Consider the following 15,745-nt stretch of genomic DNA (forward strand, 5'->3'; position numbering starts at 1 on the left):
ACCAACTGAAAATAATACCCTTGAGGATTATTTCACCCTCAGACCATATCTTCATCAGATATCACACCCAAATTATTATTCGCATCTGACCGCATGAAGCCAAGCACGTTCTAACGGCGATTTTTGAGGACCAGTCGTAGACAATTTAGAGTGAAAAGCAAATTTTTATTTTCACTCGTATACAAAACATTCTAACTTGGATTGTTTCCCTGGCTTCGAGACTCTCCCGAAGGACAGGGCGGCGAAGACACAACAAACTCCCTTCTTGTCTCTCATGGACACACACCTGTTGTTGTTGACTTTGGACTGACTATCGGCTGCACAAGATCAAGGCCGCGGAACAGAGACACACTGTAGGCCAGGGGTGTCAAAATTGCGGCCCGGTGGCCATTTGCTGCCCGCAGCTAATTGTTTACCGGCCCGCCACACATTCTGGAAATGCTATTCCGAAAATAAACATTACAAAAAGTGGAATGAGGTGAAATCTAACTAGAAAAAGTTGCAATGTTGACACAAAGCTGCCATGCAGGCTGTTTTTTTTTCTTCTTTTGTCTCTTTATTTTTCTTTTTTTGCCATTGCTTAAAAAAAAAAAAAATCAATGTTATAATGAATTATTGACCTATTCAAGGCTCCAATTATTTAAAATATTTCACTTTAAAATGTTTTATGTGGAAAATATTGCATATATTGTGTGGTTGCCATACAAAAACATCGACATTTTCTTTGACAAAAGAGCATAAAACAAACAAAATAATAGTTTAAACGTAAAATCGACAGATATATCTGAAGTTGATCTCGTAACTTAAATGTTGAAAGTAAAAAAAAACTAATACAAATGTATCACTTTATGAGTGGGGCACCTTTTGCATCCTAAATATATTTAATGGGATTTTATTTATCTTTTCACTGTGGTTACTCAAAAATAACAATGAATTAATATCAATGGTGTCTTGCATTATTGATATTTTTAAGGCTCTAATTCAGGGGTCGGCAACCCAAAATGTTGAAAGAGCCATATTGGACCAAAATACAAAAACAAATCTGTCTGGAGCCGCAACAAATTAGAAACCATATTACATACAGATAGTGTACGTGTCATGAGATATACATTGAATTGAGATGACTTAAAGGAAATTAAATGAGCTCAAATATAGCTACGAATGAGGCATAATGATGCAATATGTATATATAGCTAGCCTAAATAGCATGTTAGCATCGATTAGCTTACAGTCATGCAGTGGCCAAATATGTTTGATTAGCACTCCACACAAGTCAATAACATCAACAAAACTCACCTTTGTGTATTCACGCACAACGTTAAAAGTTTGGTGGACAAAATGAGACAGAAAAAGAAGTGGCATAAAACACGTCCTAGAAAGTCGGAGAAAGTTATACATGGAAACAAACTAAGGTGAGTTCAAGGACCGCCAAAATTAGTAGGACAAAACGGCGCTCGCCAAATACTCGAATCAGTGAAGCATGTTTAATACAAACAGTGTGCTTTATAACAATTAGGGAGGTTTGTGTCATGTTTGTCCTCCTACAGAAACCATATTAATACAAAAAGTATTATTTTTTTCCCCTCATCTTTTTTTATTTTTCATACATTTTTGAAAAAGCTTCAGAGAGCCACTAGGGCGGCGCTAAAGAGCCGCATGCGGCTCTAGAGCCGCGGGTTGCCGACCCCTGCTCTAATTACTTCACATCAAACATTGCTTTCTGAATGTTTTGGGCAGTGGGGGAAATACTGCATATTTCAGTTTTATTATAAAAAACAAAGTTGTCTTGACAGAAAAGGCATAAAACCTTTTTGGTTTTTCAAATTTGATATCAACCTAAAGTTGATATACTGTAGAGATTTACTGTAAGCGTTAAATAAAAAAAATAAAAAAATAATTTGACTTGTTTTTAACATTTTAATGACTTAGACCCTTTATGGTCCCCGGGAGCCCAAAATGGAAAAAAAAACCAAAATCCATAAATTTTGTTATGATTTGAAAATGAAAACTATCAAAATGGCCCCCGCATGCGTTAATTTTTCCGTGTGCGGCCCTCAGTGGAAAAAGTTTGGACACCCCTGCTGTAGGCTTACACACAAACAACATGCATCCACAAAAATATACACCACACATACACACCCCCATCCCCGCCCCTCCAACCCAACGCCCTCGACGCATAGGGGTGAGCTGCGGCCTACCACCATTACCCCGCAGTCCCTTCCCTTTGTTGCCTGATATCTCGAGATGGACGTTGTAATATGTATATGTGCTTTGCTATGGAGGTTTTTTCCCACTCCAGACTGGGCCCCTTTAGGAGTCCAGTCAACAGAACAAATACCCAGAATCCTTTGCAGCACTAACTCTTCCGGGACGCTACAAAATACACCCCCGCTACCACCAAACCCCCCCCCCCCCACACACACCTTGTAGCGTTCCGGAAGAGTTAGTGCTGCAAAGGGTTCTGGTTTGGTGTGGATTCACAGTGTGGCGTATATTTCTAACAGTGTTAACGTTTTTTATTCGGCTACCCTCAATGTAACTTGTATCGCTGTTGATGAAGTATGCGTTGCATTCTAATGTGTGTGCGTGCAGAAGCCGCACATGTTATGTGACTGGGCCAGCACTTGTTGGGCTGGCTGGCTGGCGTTTGGAAGACTTCCGGGAGGATCGGCGGGCCAGCTTTAGTATTAATTTGATATCGCCTCAAGGGCCAAGTGAAATTACACGACGGGCCAAATTTGGCCCGCGGGCCAGAGTTTGACACTCATGCTGTACACTGTTTGTTTGTCTAATCTTGAACGGGTTTGTGCTGAAAACAAAGTTTTGTTGTACCTGTGCAATGACAATAAAGACCTACCTATCTATCTATCTATCTATCTATCTATCTATCTATCTATCTATCAATTAGAACCTTGAAAGAGCAATTTTGGTAAGTAATGCTAACAGTTAGCACGCTAGCCAGATAGCGCCAGGTAACAAAGGTAAGTACTTGCATAATTTTTTTAACACATTTTCTCACTTCAATAACTGCGGCTAATGTACAGTTGGCCAAAAAAGTATTTAGTCAGCCACCCATTGATTGTCAATGGGTGGCTGACTAAATACTTTTTTGCCCCACTGTATGTCAAATATTTTTTCTGATACGGACGGAGTGGCGCGGGTTGGGAGAGTGGCCGTGCCAGCAACCTGAGGGTTCCTGGTTCAATCCCCACCTTCTACCATCCTAGTCACGTTCGGTGTGTCCTTGAGCAAGACACTTCACCCTTGCTCCTGATGGGTGGTGGTTAGCGCCTTGCATGGCAGCTCCCGCCATCAGTGTGTGAATGTGTGTGTGAATGGGTGAATGTGGAAATAGTGTCAAAGCGCTTTGAGTACCTTGAAGGTAGAAAAGCGCTATACAAGTATAACCCATTTACCATGCTTCTAAAATTTGGTGGGTGCGTCTTAAATACCGGTATGCTCCTGGCATGGGTGTCAAACCGGTCTTCGATGAGGGCCATATTGCAGTTGTAGCTGCTCTTATTACAATGAATAATTTATGAATATAAATGTATAAGGATTCATTCAGCTCCTGATATTATAATACAATTACCTATGCATTTGATTATTATATATTTTTTACAGACACAGCAAAACACTGGCAGCTCAGTCGCCATACTTTTATAGGAATATCTATGGTAACTTTTACAGCATTTTACTGTAAATAGTTTTTTTTACAGTAAAACTCCGAGGTGTCAGTTTTTTTACTGTAAAATGTATTATAATTTTTACAATTTGCTGGATAACTTGTTTTGAAATTATAGGTCAAGCAACTATTATTATTATTATATTTTAACCAACAAAAAGTTTGATAGTATTATATTTGTTGCATTATTAGATAATATTAAAGTTTAAAAACTATTGCATGCAATACGTGTATTTTTTTTCCTGTCAAAATGCAAAGAACAAATACATTTGGCAAGAAAAGATTTGGTAATTTATTGAAGCATATTTTTTCAAAGCTTTTGCAAGCCACATTAAATGAAGGGGCGGGCCAGATCTGATTTTGAGTTTCACAATCATACAAACCCCAAAACCAGTGAAGTTGGCACGTTGTGGAAATTGTAAATAAAAACAGAATACAATGATTAACATACATTCAGTTGAATAGACTGCAAAGACAAGATATTTTACGTTCAAGCTGGAAAACGTTGTTATTTTTTGCAAATATTAGCTCATTTGCAATTTGATGCCTGCAACATGTTTAAAAAAAGCTGGCACAAATGGCAAAAAAAGACTGAGAAAGTTGAGGAATGCTCATCAAACACTTATTTGGAACATCCCACCGGTGAACAGGCTAATTGGGAACAGGTGGGTGCCATTATTGGGTATAAAAGCAGCTTCCATGAAATGCTCAGTCATTCACAAACAAGGATTGGGCGAAGGTCACCACTTTGTGAAAAAATGTGTGAGCAAATTGCCGAACAGTTTAAGAACAACATTTCTCAACGAGCTATAGCAAGGGATTTAGGGGTTTCACTATTTAAGGTCTGTAATATCATCAAAAGGTTCAGTCAGAGAATCTGGAGAAATCACTGCACGTAACATTGAATGCCCATGACCTTGGATCCCTCAGGCGGTACTGCATCAAAAAGCGACATCAGTGTGTAAAGGATATCACCACATGGGCTCAGGAACAATTCAGAAAACCACTGTCAGTAACTACTGTTGGTCGCTACATCTGTAAGTGCAAGTGAAAACTCTACTAAGCAAAGCGAAAGCCATTTATCAACAACACCCAAAAACGCCGCCGGCTTCGCTGGGCCCGGGCTCATCTAAGATAGACTGATGCAAGGTGTAAAAGTGTTCTGTGGTCTGACGAGTCCACATTTCGGACCAAAGAGGAAAAGAACCATCCGGACGGTTATAGGCGCAAAGTTGAAAAGCCAGTATCTGTGATGGTATGGGGGTGTATTAGTACCCAAGATATGGGTAACTTACACATCTGTGAAGGCACCATTAATGCTGAAAGGTACATACAGGTTTTGGAGCAACATATGTTGCCATCCAAGCAACGTTATAATGGGCGCCCCTGCTTATTTCAGCAAGACAATGCCAAGCCACGTGTTACAACAACGTGGCTTCGTAGTAAAAGAGTGCGGGTACTAGACTGGCCTGCCTGTAGTCCAGACCTGTTTCCCAATGAAAATGTGTGGTGCAATATGAAGCCTAAAATACCACAACGGAGACCCCCGGACTGTTGAACAACAAGCAAGAATGGGAAAGAATTCCACCTGAAAAGCTTCAAAAATTGGTCTCCTCCGTTCCCAAACGTTTACTGAGTGTTGTTAAAAGGAAAGGCCATGTAACACAGTGGTAAAAATGCCCCTGTGCCAACTTTTTTGCAACGTGTTGCTGCCATTAAATTCTAAGTTAATGATTATTTGCCGAAAAAATTTAGTTTCTCAGTTCGAACATTAAATATCTTGTCTAGTTTGCAGTCTATTCAATTGAATATAAGTTGAAAAGGATTTGCAAATCATTGTATTCTGTTTTTATTTACCATTTACACAACGTGCCATCTTCACTGGTTTTGGGTTTTGTAGTATGACTTCAAATGATGTGGTGAACCACATAAACTGCCATCATGAACATTATTGAAGAGATTACAACTGCACTTGATCAAAAAAAAAAAACACAATAGGAGTGTTCATTGATTTAAAGAAGGCATTTGACACTATAGATCAGGGGTCACCAACCTTTTTGAAACCAAGAGCTACTTCTTGGGTAGTGATTAATGCGAAGGGCTACCAGTTTGATACACACTTAAATAAATTGCCAGAAATAGCCAATTTGCTCAATTTACCTTTAACTCTAAGTTATTATTAATAATTAATGATATTTACACTTAATTGAACGGTTTAAAAGAGGAGAAACCACGAAAAAAATTACAATTAAATTTCGACTCTTTAAAATTCAAAATTCAACCGAAAAAAAGAAGAGAAAAACTTAAAAAAAGAATTTATGGAACATCATTAGTAATTTTTCCTGATTAAGATTAATTTTAGAATTTTGAGGACATGTTTTAAATAGGTTAAAATCCAATCTACACTTTGTTAGAATATATAACAAATTGGACCAAGCTATATTTCTAACAAAGACAAATCATTAATTCTTCTAGATTTTCCAGAACAAACATTTTAAAATAAATTCAAAAGACTTTGAAATAAGATTTACATTTGATTCTACAGATTTTATAGATTTGCCAGAATAATTTTTTTGAATTTTAATCATAATACGTTTGAAGAAATATTTCACAAATATTCTTCGTCGAAAAAACAGAAGCTAAAATGAAGAATTAAATTAAAATGTATTTATTATTCTTTACAATAAAAAAAATAAATTTACTTGAACATTGATTTAAATTGTCAGGAAAGAAGAGGAAGGAATTTAAAAGGTAAAAAGGTATATGTGTTTAAAAATCCTAAAATCATTTTTAAGGTTGTATTTTTTCTCTAAAATTGTCTTTCTGAAAGTTATAAGAAGCAAAGTAAAAAAATTAATGAATTTATTTAAACAAGTGAAGACCAAGTCTTTAACATATTTTCTTGGATTTTCAAATTGTATTTGAGTTTTGTCTCTCTTAGAATTAAAAATGTTGGGCAAAGCGAGACCAGCTTGCTAGTAAATAAATAAAATTAAAAAAATAGATGCAGCTCACTGGTAAGTGCTGCTATTTGAGCTATTTTTAGAACAGGCCTGCGGGCTACTCATCTGGTCCTTACGGGCTACCTGGTGCCCGCGGGCACCACGTTGGTGACCCCTGCTATAGATCATCAAATTCTCATTTCTAAATGATATACTTATGGAGTTAGAGGAGTTGCACTGGACTGGTTAACCAGCTATTTACAACAACGACAGCAATATGTTGAGATCGATGATCATAGGTCAGAATGTATGAATATTGAATGTGGAATTCCACAAGGTTCGATTTTAGGACCCAAACTTTTTATTTTATATATAAATGATATTTGTGAGGTTTCGAAAATTTTACAATACGTATTATTCGCAGACGATACAAGTTTATACTGTTCAGGAGATGACTTGAAAATCTTAGCCGATAATATTGAAGAGGAAATGGTTAAACTAAAATTGTGGTTTGATGTAAATAAATTATCTTTAAACCTGGAAAAGACAAAATTCATGGTATTCAGTAATAAAAGAAAGATAGAAGTTAGATTATCCATAAACAATGTGAAAATTGAGAAGGTGTCTGAATTCAGATTTCTTGGGGTCATCTAGGATGAAAAGTTGACATGGAAAGCTCATATACTGCATGTGAAAAATCAGGTATCTAAAAGCTTATATATTTTGAACAAGGTTAAAGGCCTACTGAAACCCACTACTACCAACCACGCAGTCTGATAGTTTATATATCAATGATGAAATCTTAACATTGCAACACATGCCAATACGGCCGGGTTAACTTATAAAGTGCAATTTTAAAATTCCTGCCTCACTTCCAGTTGAAAAACTCCTTTGGATATGATTTATACGCGTGACGTCACAAAAGCAACGGAAGTGGTTGGACCCCATCGGACCCAATAGAAAAGCCTCTTGTTTTCTTCGACAAAATTCCACAGTATTCTGGACATCTGTGTTGGTGAATCTTTTGCAATTTGTTTAATGAACAATGGAGACTGCAAAGAAGAACGTTGTAGGTGGGATCAATCGGTGTCTTAGCGGCTAAGTACAATACTGTAATATCTGTGATATTTGCATTAGTGTACTGTGTCTTTAAGGGTTTGGGGAACGCGCATGCGCGAGTGAGTTGGCGGAGAACTTCAGTGTGTGTGAGCGTGAGTTTTGGCTAACAGCAGCTCGTGTATGTGTGTGCGTTACTTTTTGAACTACAACCAGTTACCGCTTGTTAATAAAGCGATTGAGCAATTTGTTTAATGGACAATGGAAACTGCAAACAAGAAAGTTGTAGGTGCGATTGGTGGAGCGGCGGACTACAGCAACACCAACACCAGGAGGTTGTGTTGTGTTTTGAGCAGGATAACAGACGCACTACGGTGAGTCTAGCTTTGGCTTCTAAACATTTGATCGCTTGCCCGTACGTGCGTGTCGATATGTGCATGTGACGTACGTAACTTTGGGGAAATGTTTCTTGCCGACTCTGATGGCGGCCGGGGTGTCGTCAAAAGCGTACAACGCCCGCCGCCGCATCTAAGTTAGCTACGTAGCTAGGTTAGCTTCTGTTTTTTTAGCTTCGCCAAGCGGAATATTATTAATCGTGTATTTACATGTTCATGGTTTAATAGTATTATTGATCTTCTGTCTATCCATCCAGTCAGGGTTTTTATTTATTTAGTTTCTATCTGCATTTGAGACTGACGCTATCACGTTGGCTACGCAGCTAGGTTAGCTTCTGTTTTTTTAGCTTCGCCAAGCGGAATATTATTAATCATGTATTTACATGTTCATGGTTTAATAGTATTATTGATCTTCTGTCTATCCATCCAGTCAGGTTTTTTTTAAATTTAGTTTCTATCTGCATTTGAGACTGCTGCTATCACGATGGCTACGTAGCTAGGTTAGCTTCTATTTTTTTAGCTTCGCAAAGCTGAATTCTTAATCGTGTATTTACATGTTCAGTCACTGTGAATGTCCATTTCGCGTTCTCGACTCTCATTTTCAAGAGGATATAGTATCTGAGATGGTTTAAAATACAAATCTGTGATACACAATAGAAAAAGGAGAGAGTGTGGAATCCAATGAGCCAGCTTGTACCTAAGTTACGGTCAGAGCGAAAAAAGATACGTCCATCACTGCCTCTCAAGTCCTTCACTGTAACGTTCCTCATCTACGAATCTTTCATCCTCGCTCAAATTAATGGGGTAATCGTCATTTTCTTGGTCCGAATCTCTCTCGCTCCATTGTAAACAACGGGGAATTGTGAGCAGCACTACCGCTTGTGACGTCACGCTACTTCCGGTACAGGCAAGGCTTTTTTTTATCAGCGAGCAAAAGTTGCGAACTTTATCAGCGATTTTCTCTACTAAATCCTTTCAGCAAAAATATGGCAATATCGCGAAATGACCAAGTATGACACATAGAATGGATCGGCTATTCCCGTTTAAATAAAAAAAATTCATTTTAGTAGGCCTTTAAATACAGTTTCCCGTATAATACAATGAGAATGTTATATTGCTCAATTATTCTACCTTATTTCAATTACTGTGCAGAAATATGGGGAAATACATATCACAGCAACATAATGCCTTTATTTCTTTCACAGAAAAGAGCGATTCGTATCATTTTTACAGTAGGATACAGAGACCACACAAATCCACTCTTTAGGTCTGGATTATTAAAACTAAAAAACATTGTAGAGTTGCATACTCTATTAGTGATGTTCAAAGCTATAAACAAAGTTCTTCCGAAGGACTTACAAAAGTTATTTGTGTTCACGTCTGAAGATGAGAACCACAGAAGGCCGTATGATTTTAAACATCCAAGAGTGCGAACAAATTTGAAGCAAATGTGCTTGTCTGTTGCTGGTGTGAAAGCATGGAATTCTCTAGACCAGGGGTCACCAACGCGGTGCCCGCGGGCACCAGGTAGCCCGTAAGGACCAGATGAGTAGCCCTCTGGCCTGTTCTAAAAATAGCTCAAATAGCAGCACTTACCAGTGAGCTGCCTCTATTTTTTTAATTGTTATTTATTTACTAGCAAGCTGGTCTCGCTTTGCTCGACATTTTTAATTCTAAGAGAGACAAAACTCAAATAGAATTTGAAAATCCAAGAAAATATTTGAAAGACTTGGTCTTCACTAACTGACAAAGAAACAGATAACAGATTTGGTGTCCAATTCAAAGTGTGACATGATTTATTTAAAAATTTGAGAGTTGACTTTTGTATTTTACATGAGTTATTATTTGTACAAACATGGTGCAAAGTAATTCATGATTTGTTAAAAAATGTTAGTGGCTAGCTAGTTAAAATGGGATATTGTGATTTCACAAGACTGTCTTAGAAGCGATCATTTGAAAATGTTCAATTTGAAAAATGTGCACTTAGAGAAAATATAAATATAAAGTGTTGCATATTGATATTTATCTGTTTCTATATATATTTATTGTGAGAAATCATTAAGATGATCAGCGTTTCCACAAAGATAAATATTATTAATTATTAATAATAACATAGAGTTAAAGGTAAATTGAGCAAATTGGCTATTTCTGGCAATTTATTTAAGTGTGTATCAAACTGGTAGCCCTTCGCATTAATCAGTACCCAAGAAGTAGCTCTTGGTTTCAAAAAGGGTGGTGACCCCTGCTCTAGACAAAGACTTAAAAAGTTGCAAGACTATCTTTGAATTTAAAAAGAGTTACAAAAAGAGACAACTGGAATTATATCAAACTGATTTTTGTTTTTGATTGGACGTGTAATTTTGAAAATGCTCAAACGAAAATTCAATGTATTTTGGAGTTCGGGTGTTGGTGGAGGGAACAGTGATAAAGTCATCTAAAATAATGTGTTAAAAAGGGGGCAGATAAATATAAGAATATCATTCTTCCATCTGCTCCTTTCTGATCATGGAAATGTATAACATACAAAAAAAAAAAAAAAAGTGTCAACTGTATATGGCTTGTATATATGCATTTTCATGAAAGGAATGAAAAGAAATGATGAAAATGATGATGATGTGGTGGACCACATAAACTGATGTGACGGACCACATTAAATGATGTGGAGGGCCAGATCTGGCCCCTGGACCTTGACTTTGACAATTGTGCTGTAGACCTTTAGTTAGTGTTTTAAATATGGACAAAAAAAATGTGGCGGGCCTTGAGTTTGACGCCTGTGCTCTATGGGAAACAAAAGCAGGCCTCGAAACATTGCAACTTTTGCCGCAACTGCCTGGAATTTAGGCACTTTAGGCCGCAAAACAGACTTATCTAGTTGGTCTGGTTGTCACGGCAGGTGTCATTAGTGTGAAATACTGTGTGTGTGTGTGCATGTTTGTGTTAGTACGACGTTTGGAAAGGCTATCATTTAACAGGCCGAGGTTTCGACGAAAGCAGAGCAGTAGGAACTCCCTCTAGGTCGTGCCAGTTTCCCTTTGGTGGAGACTGTCCGTCACTAATTTGGCCTGCTGGTCTCCCGGCAGCCTATCATTCAACCTTAGAGACGTGGAAAAACGTGCCAACGTGGCCACAAAGGCACACAAATTGTATTTATCACAGGAACACCCATAAGCAGAAGACAGGACACAAATATGAATGAATGAATAAACACTAATAACTCACCCAGCGTGTGGGTGAGGGGTAGTTGGGTGTTCTGGTTTTTTACATGTCCTACTTTCCTGCATCTCATCTGGCCTGATTATGTCTTATTCTCATGATATATTTGCCATGTTTTATTCAGTGCTGGTGCTCAACATGTGGATGAAGGAATGCACGGGTGCGACGTACGGCGGTAAACATGTGAGCGAGTGAATGAATGCATGCACTCTTGTGTGCCGGAGTACATTTCGGGATGAATCAAGAATCATACATAAGGAATCGAGACTTTTTTTTTTTTTTTTTTTAGCACTACTTAGGTAGCATGACCTAGTTGGGAAAAGAAATCCAAAGAGAGAATATCCACGAGGGCTGCAGCTATCCATTATTTTAGTGACGAGTAGTCAAGGCAGGTTTATTTATAGAGCACAGTGTGTCATTTACAGTGCTTTACGGATGCGTAAAATTACAAGATGTTAGGGCTAGGCGATAAAACGATATCGATATATATTGCAGGGACCAGTGATTCTCAAACTGTGGCGTGCAGGGCTCGCATTTAACCATTCAACCACCCTCGTCATTTGCCGTAATGCCCTAAAAAATTGACCAGCATCTGTGGCAACAACATGCCGTGCCCGCCCTTGACTTTTTACTCGTTAATGGATTAGGGATGTAACAATAAACGGTATAATGATAATTCACGATAAAATTCCAGACGGTTAGTAATACAGTCTATTTTTTTTAATTACAGTTGCTGGCTTTTGAACTTTGCGCCGATAACAATCCGGATGGTTCTTTTCCTCTTTGGTCCGGAGGACACGACGTCTACAGTTTTCAAAAACAATTTGAAATGTGGACTCGTCAGACCACAGAACACTTTTCCACTTTGCATCAGTCCAGCTTACAAACCTCGTTTCCATATGAGTTGGGAAATTGTGTTAGATGTAAATATAAACGGAATACAATGATTTGCAAATCCTTTTCAACCCATATTCAATTGAATGCACTACAAAGACAAGATATTTGATGTTCAAACTCATAAACATTTTTTTTTTTTGGCAAATAATAATTAACTTAGAATTTCATGGCTGCAACCCGTGCCAAAGTAGTTAGGAAAGGGCATGTTCACCACTGTGTTACATGGCCTTTCCTTTTAACAACACTCAGTAAACGTTTGGGAACTGAGGAGACACATTTTTTAAGCTTCTCAGGTGGAATTCTTTCCCATTCTTGCTTGATGTACAGCTTAAGTTGTTCAACAGTCCGGGGGTCTCCGTTGTGGTATTTTAGGCTTCATAAAGCGCCACACATTTTCAATGAGAGACAGGTCTGGACTACAGGCAGACCAGTCTAGTACCCGCACTCTTTTACTATGAAGCCACGTTGATGTAACACGTGGCTTGGCATTGTCTTGCTGAAATAAGCAGGGGCGTCCATGGTAACGTTGCTTGGATGGCAACATATGTTGCTCCAAAACCGGTATGTACCTTTCAGCATTAATGGCGCCTTCACAGATGTGTAAGTTACCCATGTCTTGGGCACTAATACACCCCCATACCATCACAAATGCTGGCTTTTCAACTTTACGCCTATAACAATCCGGATGGTTCCTTTCCTCTTTGGTCCGGAGGACACGACGTCCACAGTTTCCAAAAACAATTTGAAATGTGGACTCGTCAGACCACAGAACACTTTTCCACTTTGTATCAGTCCATCTTAGATGAGCTCAGGCCCAGCGAAGCTGACGGCGTTTCTGGGTGTTGTTGATAATCGGTTTTCGCCTTGCATAGGAGAGTTTTAACTTGCACTTACAGATGTAGCGACCAACTGTAGTTACTGAAAGTGGGTTTCTGAAGTGTTCCTGAGCCCATGTGGTGATATCCTTTACACACTGATGTCGCTTGTTGATGCAGTACAGCCTGAGGGATCGAAGGTCACGGGCTTAGCTGCTTATGTGCAGTGATTTCTCCAGATTCTCTGAACCCTTTGATGATATTACGGACCGTAGATGGTGAAATCCCTAAATTCCTTGCAATAGCTGGTTGAGAAAGGTTTTTCTTAAACTGTTCAACAATTTTCTCACGCATTTGTTGACTAAGTGGTGACCCTCGCCCCATCCTTGTTTGTGAATTACTGAGCATTTCATGGAATATACTTTTATACCCAATCATGGCACCCACCTGTTCCCAATTTTTCTGTTCACCTGTGGGATGTTCCAAATAAGTCTTTGATGAGCATTCCTCAACTTTATTATTATTTATTGCCACCTTTCCCAACTTTTTTGTCCCGTGTTGCTGGCATCTAATTCTAAAGTTAATGATTATTTGCAAAAAAAAAAAAGTTTATCAGTTTGAACATCAAATATGTTGTCTTTGTAGCATATTCAATTCAATATGGGTTGAAAATGATTTGCAAATCATTGTATTCCGTTTATATTTACATCTAACACAATTTCCCAACTCATATGGAAACAGGGTTTGTAATAAAACATATGTCTTTATTAAACAATTACCTTCTAATACCACACAAACACACAAAAGTACAGAAAATGTTGTTATGAATTCAAATACCAAAGACTATAAAAATGGGACCCATTACCTCCCTGCTTGGCACTCAGCATCAAGGGTTGGAATTGGGGGTTAAATCACCAAAATGATTCCCGGGCGCGGCGCCGCTGCTGCCCACTGCTCCCCAAGGGGATGGGTCAAATGCAGAGGACAAATTTCACCACACCTAGTGTGTGTGTGACAATCATTGGTACTTTTTAACTTTAACAACAAAAAGATAGAAGATCGAACTAAAGAAGTTGCTTGGATTTGTCTTTTTTTCCCAAATGTTTGTGCTTTTTAACACCAGCAAGTAAGCTATTTTTAAACAGTGAGTGTTTTATTCTGAAAAAAACACCTGATTCATTTTGTGTATGTATCGTACTTCCTGTCCTGCATTAGAAACCTTGCGTATGTAAGTACTCCGGAGCGTTGCAACCCTAACCTAACCTGCACTTTGTGCTCTGCTTGAAACTGTAGAACACATTTACAAAAAAAAAGGTAAGACATTAAACACGTGTGTGTGGGGAAAAAAAAATGCTTCCAGTTACCAAATGAGTCATGAAGACGATGTGTTGAGAGGATTATTTCATCTCCCTTGCAAGGCAGCAGAGAGTACACACGTGGGCTGGTAAACACCCACATATTGTACAACAAAACTGATAGGATTTGCTCCACATTCATCAGAGAAAAAGTGATAAACAGCCTTGTGTTCACCTACTGTACAAAATAAGCAATTCAGGACAACATTTAGTCTCGGTACATGGAAAAAGGACATTTTGGGGCGGGGGACGGTTTACAAAATCTACGGTTGGGATCGGTTTTGTGACACGTTTTTTGTTCGGTTTGGTGTACATTGTCCCACTAAACCTCATACAGTCGCGTTCAGAAGGTTACATACACTTGTAAAGAACATAATGTCATGGCTGTCTTGAGTTTCCAATCATTTTTACAACTCTTATTTTTTTGTGATAGAGTGATTAGAGCACATACAGTACTTGTTGGTCACAAAAACATTCATGAAGTTTGGTTCTTTTATGAATTTATTATGGGTCTACTGAAAATGTGACCAAATCTGCTGGGTCAAAAGTATACATACAGCAATGTTAATATTTGCTTACAAGTCCCTTGGCAAGTTTCACTGCAATAAGGCGCTTTTGGTAGCCATCCACAAGCTTCTGCTTGAATTAGGGCTGGGCGATATGGCCTTTTTTTAATATCTCAATATTTTTAGGCCATGTCACGATACACGATATATATCGCGATATTTTGCCTTAGCCTTGAATGAACACTTGATGCATATAATCACAGCAGTATGATGATTCTATGTGTCTACATTCAAACATTCTTCTTCATACTGCATTAATGTATGCTCATTTTAAACTTTCATGCAGAGAGGGAAATCAGAACTAAGTCAATCTAGCAAAAGTGTATTTATTAAACAGTTATTAAGCTGTGGCACAAACATTCATGTCATTTCCAAAACAGAAAGTGCAAGATTGTCAGAGACATTTTAAAACGAGCTATTAGTGCACTTTTGTGCATGATGTCACTAAGATGACAAATCAAAACAACACTAAATTAAAGTGCACTTTTTGTACAGAACGCCACTACAATAGTTTAAAACAAATAAAGTGCACTTTTGTGCATGATGTTACACAAGATATTTCAATAAGTGTCAAATAAAAATGAGCTGCATAATAGGAAATCAAAAAATTGTGTACGTCCTTTGCTATGTGGTAGGTTCCTGCAGACGTTATCTCCTTATGTCGTGGAGTATTTTTTTCATACGGTGTAGATGTGGAAATGGTTGCCTCGGCATTTTGTTGGTGTGGCACAGAACGGAGATGTTGACATGTGGAGTAAGCACTCTTCATTCTCTAGCGGGTGACTTTTCAAATTATGCTACATATTAGCAGCAATGGTACT

The 15,745-nt window shown here is 38.2% G+C and overlaps 1 protein-coding gene across 2 annotated transcripts in view; it reads right to left on the reverse strand.

Moving 5' to 3' along the window:
* Positions 1-15,745, reverse strand: part of LOC133645567 (transcription regulator protein BACH2-like) — a 59,459-nt gene that overhangs the window by 25,327 nt on the left and 18,387 nt on the right. The window contains exon 1 of one of the 2 annotated variants that reach the window (XM_062040408.1): positions 1,297-1,303. The exons of the other annotated variant lie outside the window; for it this stretch is intronic. The gene's annotated coding sequence lies outside the window, so the exon portion shown is untranslated. Of the gene's footprint in view, positions 1-1,296; positions 1,304-15,745 lie in introns of those variants that run through there. 2 annotated transcript variants of the gene reach the window in all.

Source organism: Entelurus aequoreus, linkage group LG03, assembly GCF_033978785.1.
Source record: "Entelurus aequoreus isolate RoL-2023_Sb linkage group LG03, RoL_Eaeq_v1.1, whole genome shotgun sequence".
NCBI classification, from domain to species: domain Eukaryota; kingdom Metazoa; phylum Chordata; class Actinopteri; order Syngnathiformes; family Syngnathidae; genus Entelurus; species Entelurus aequoreus.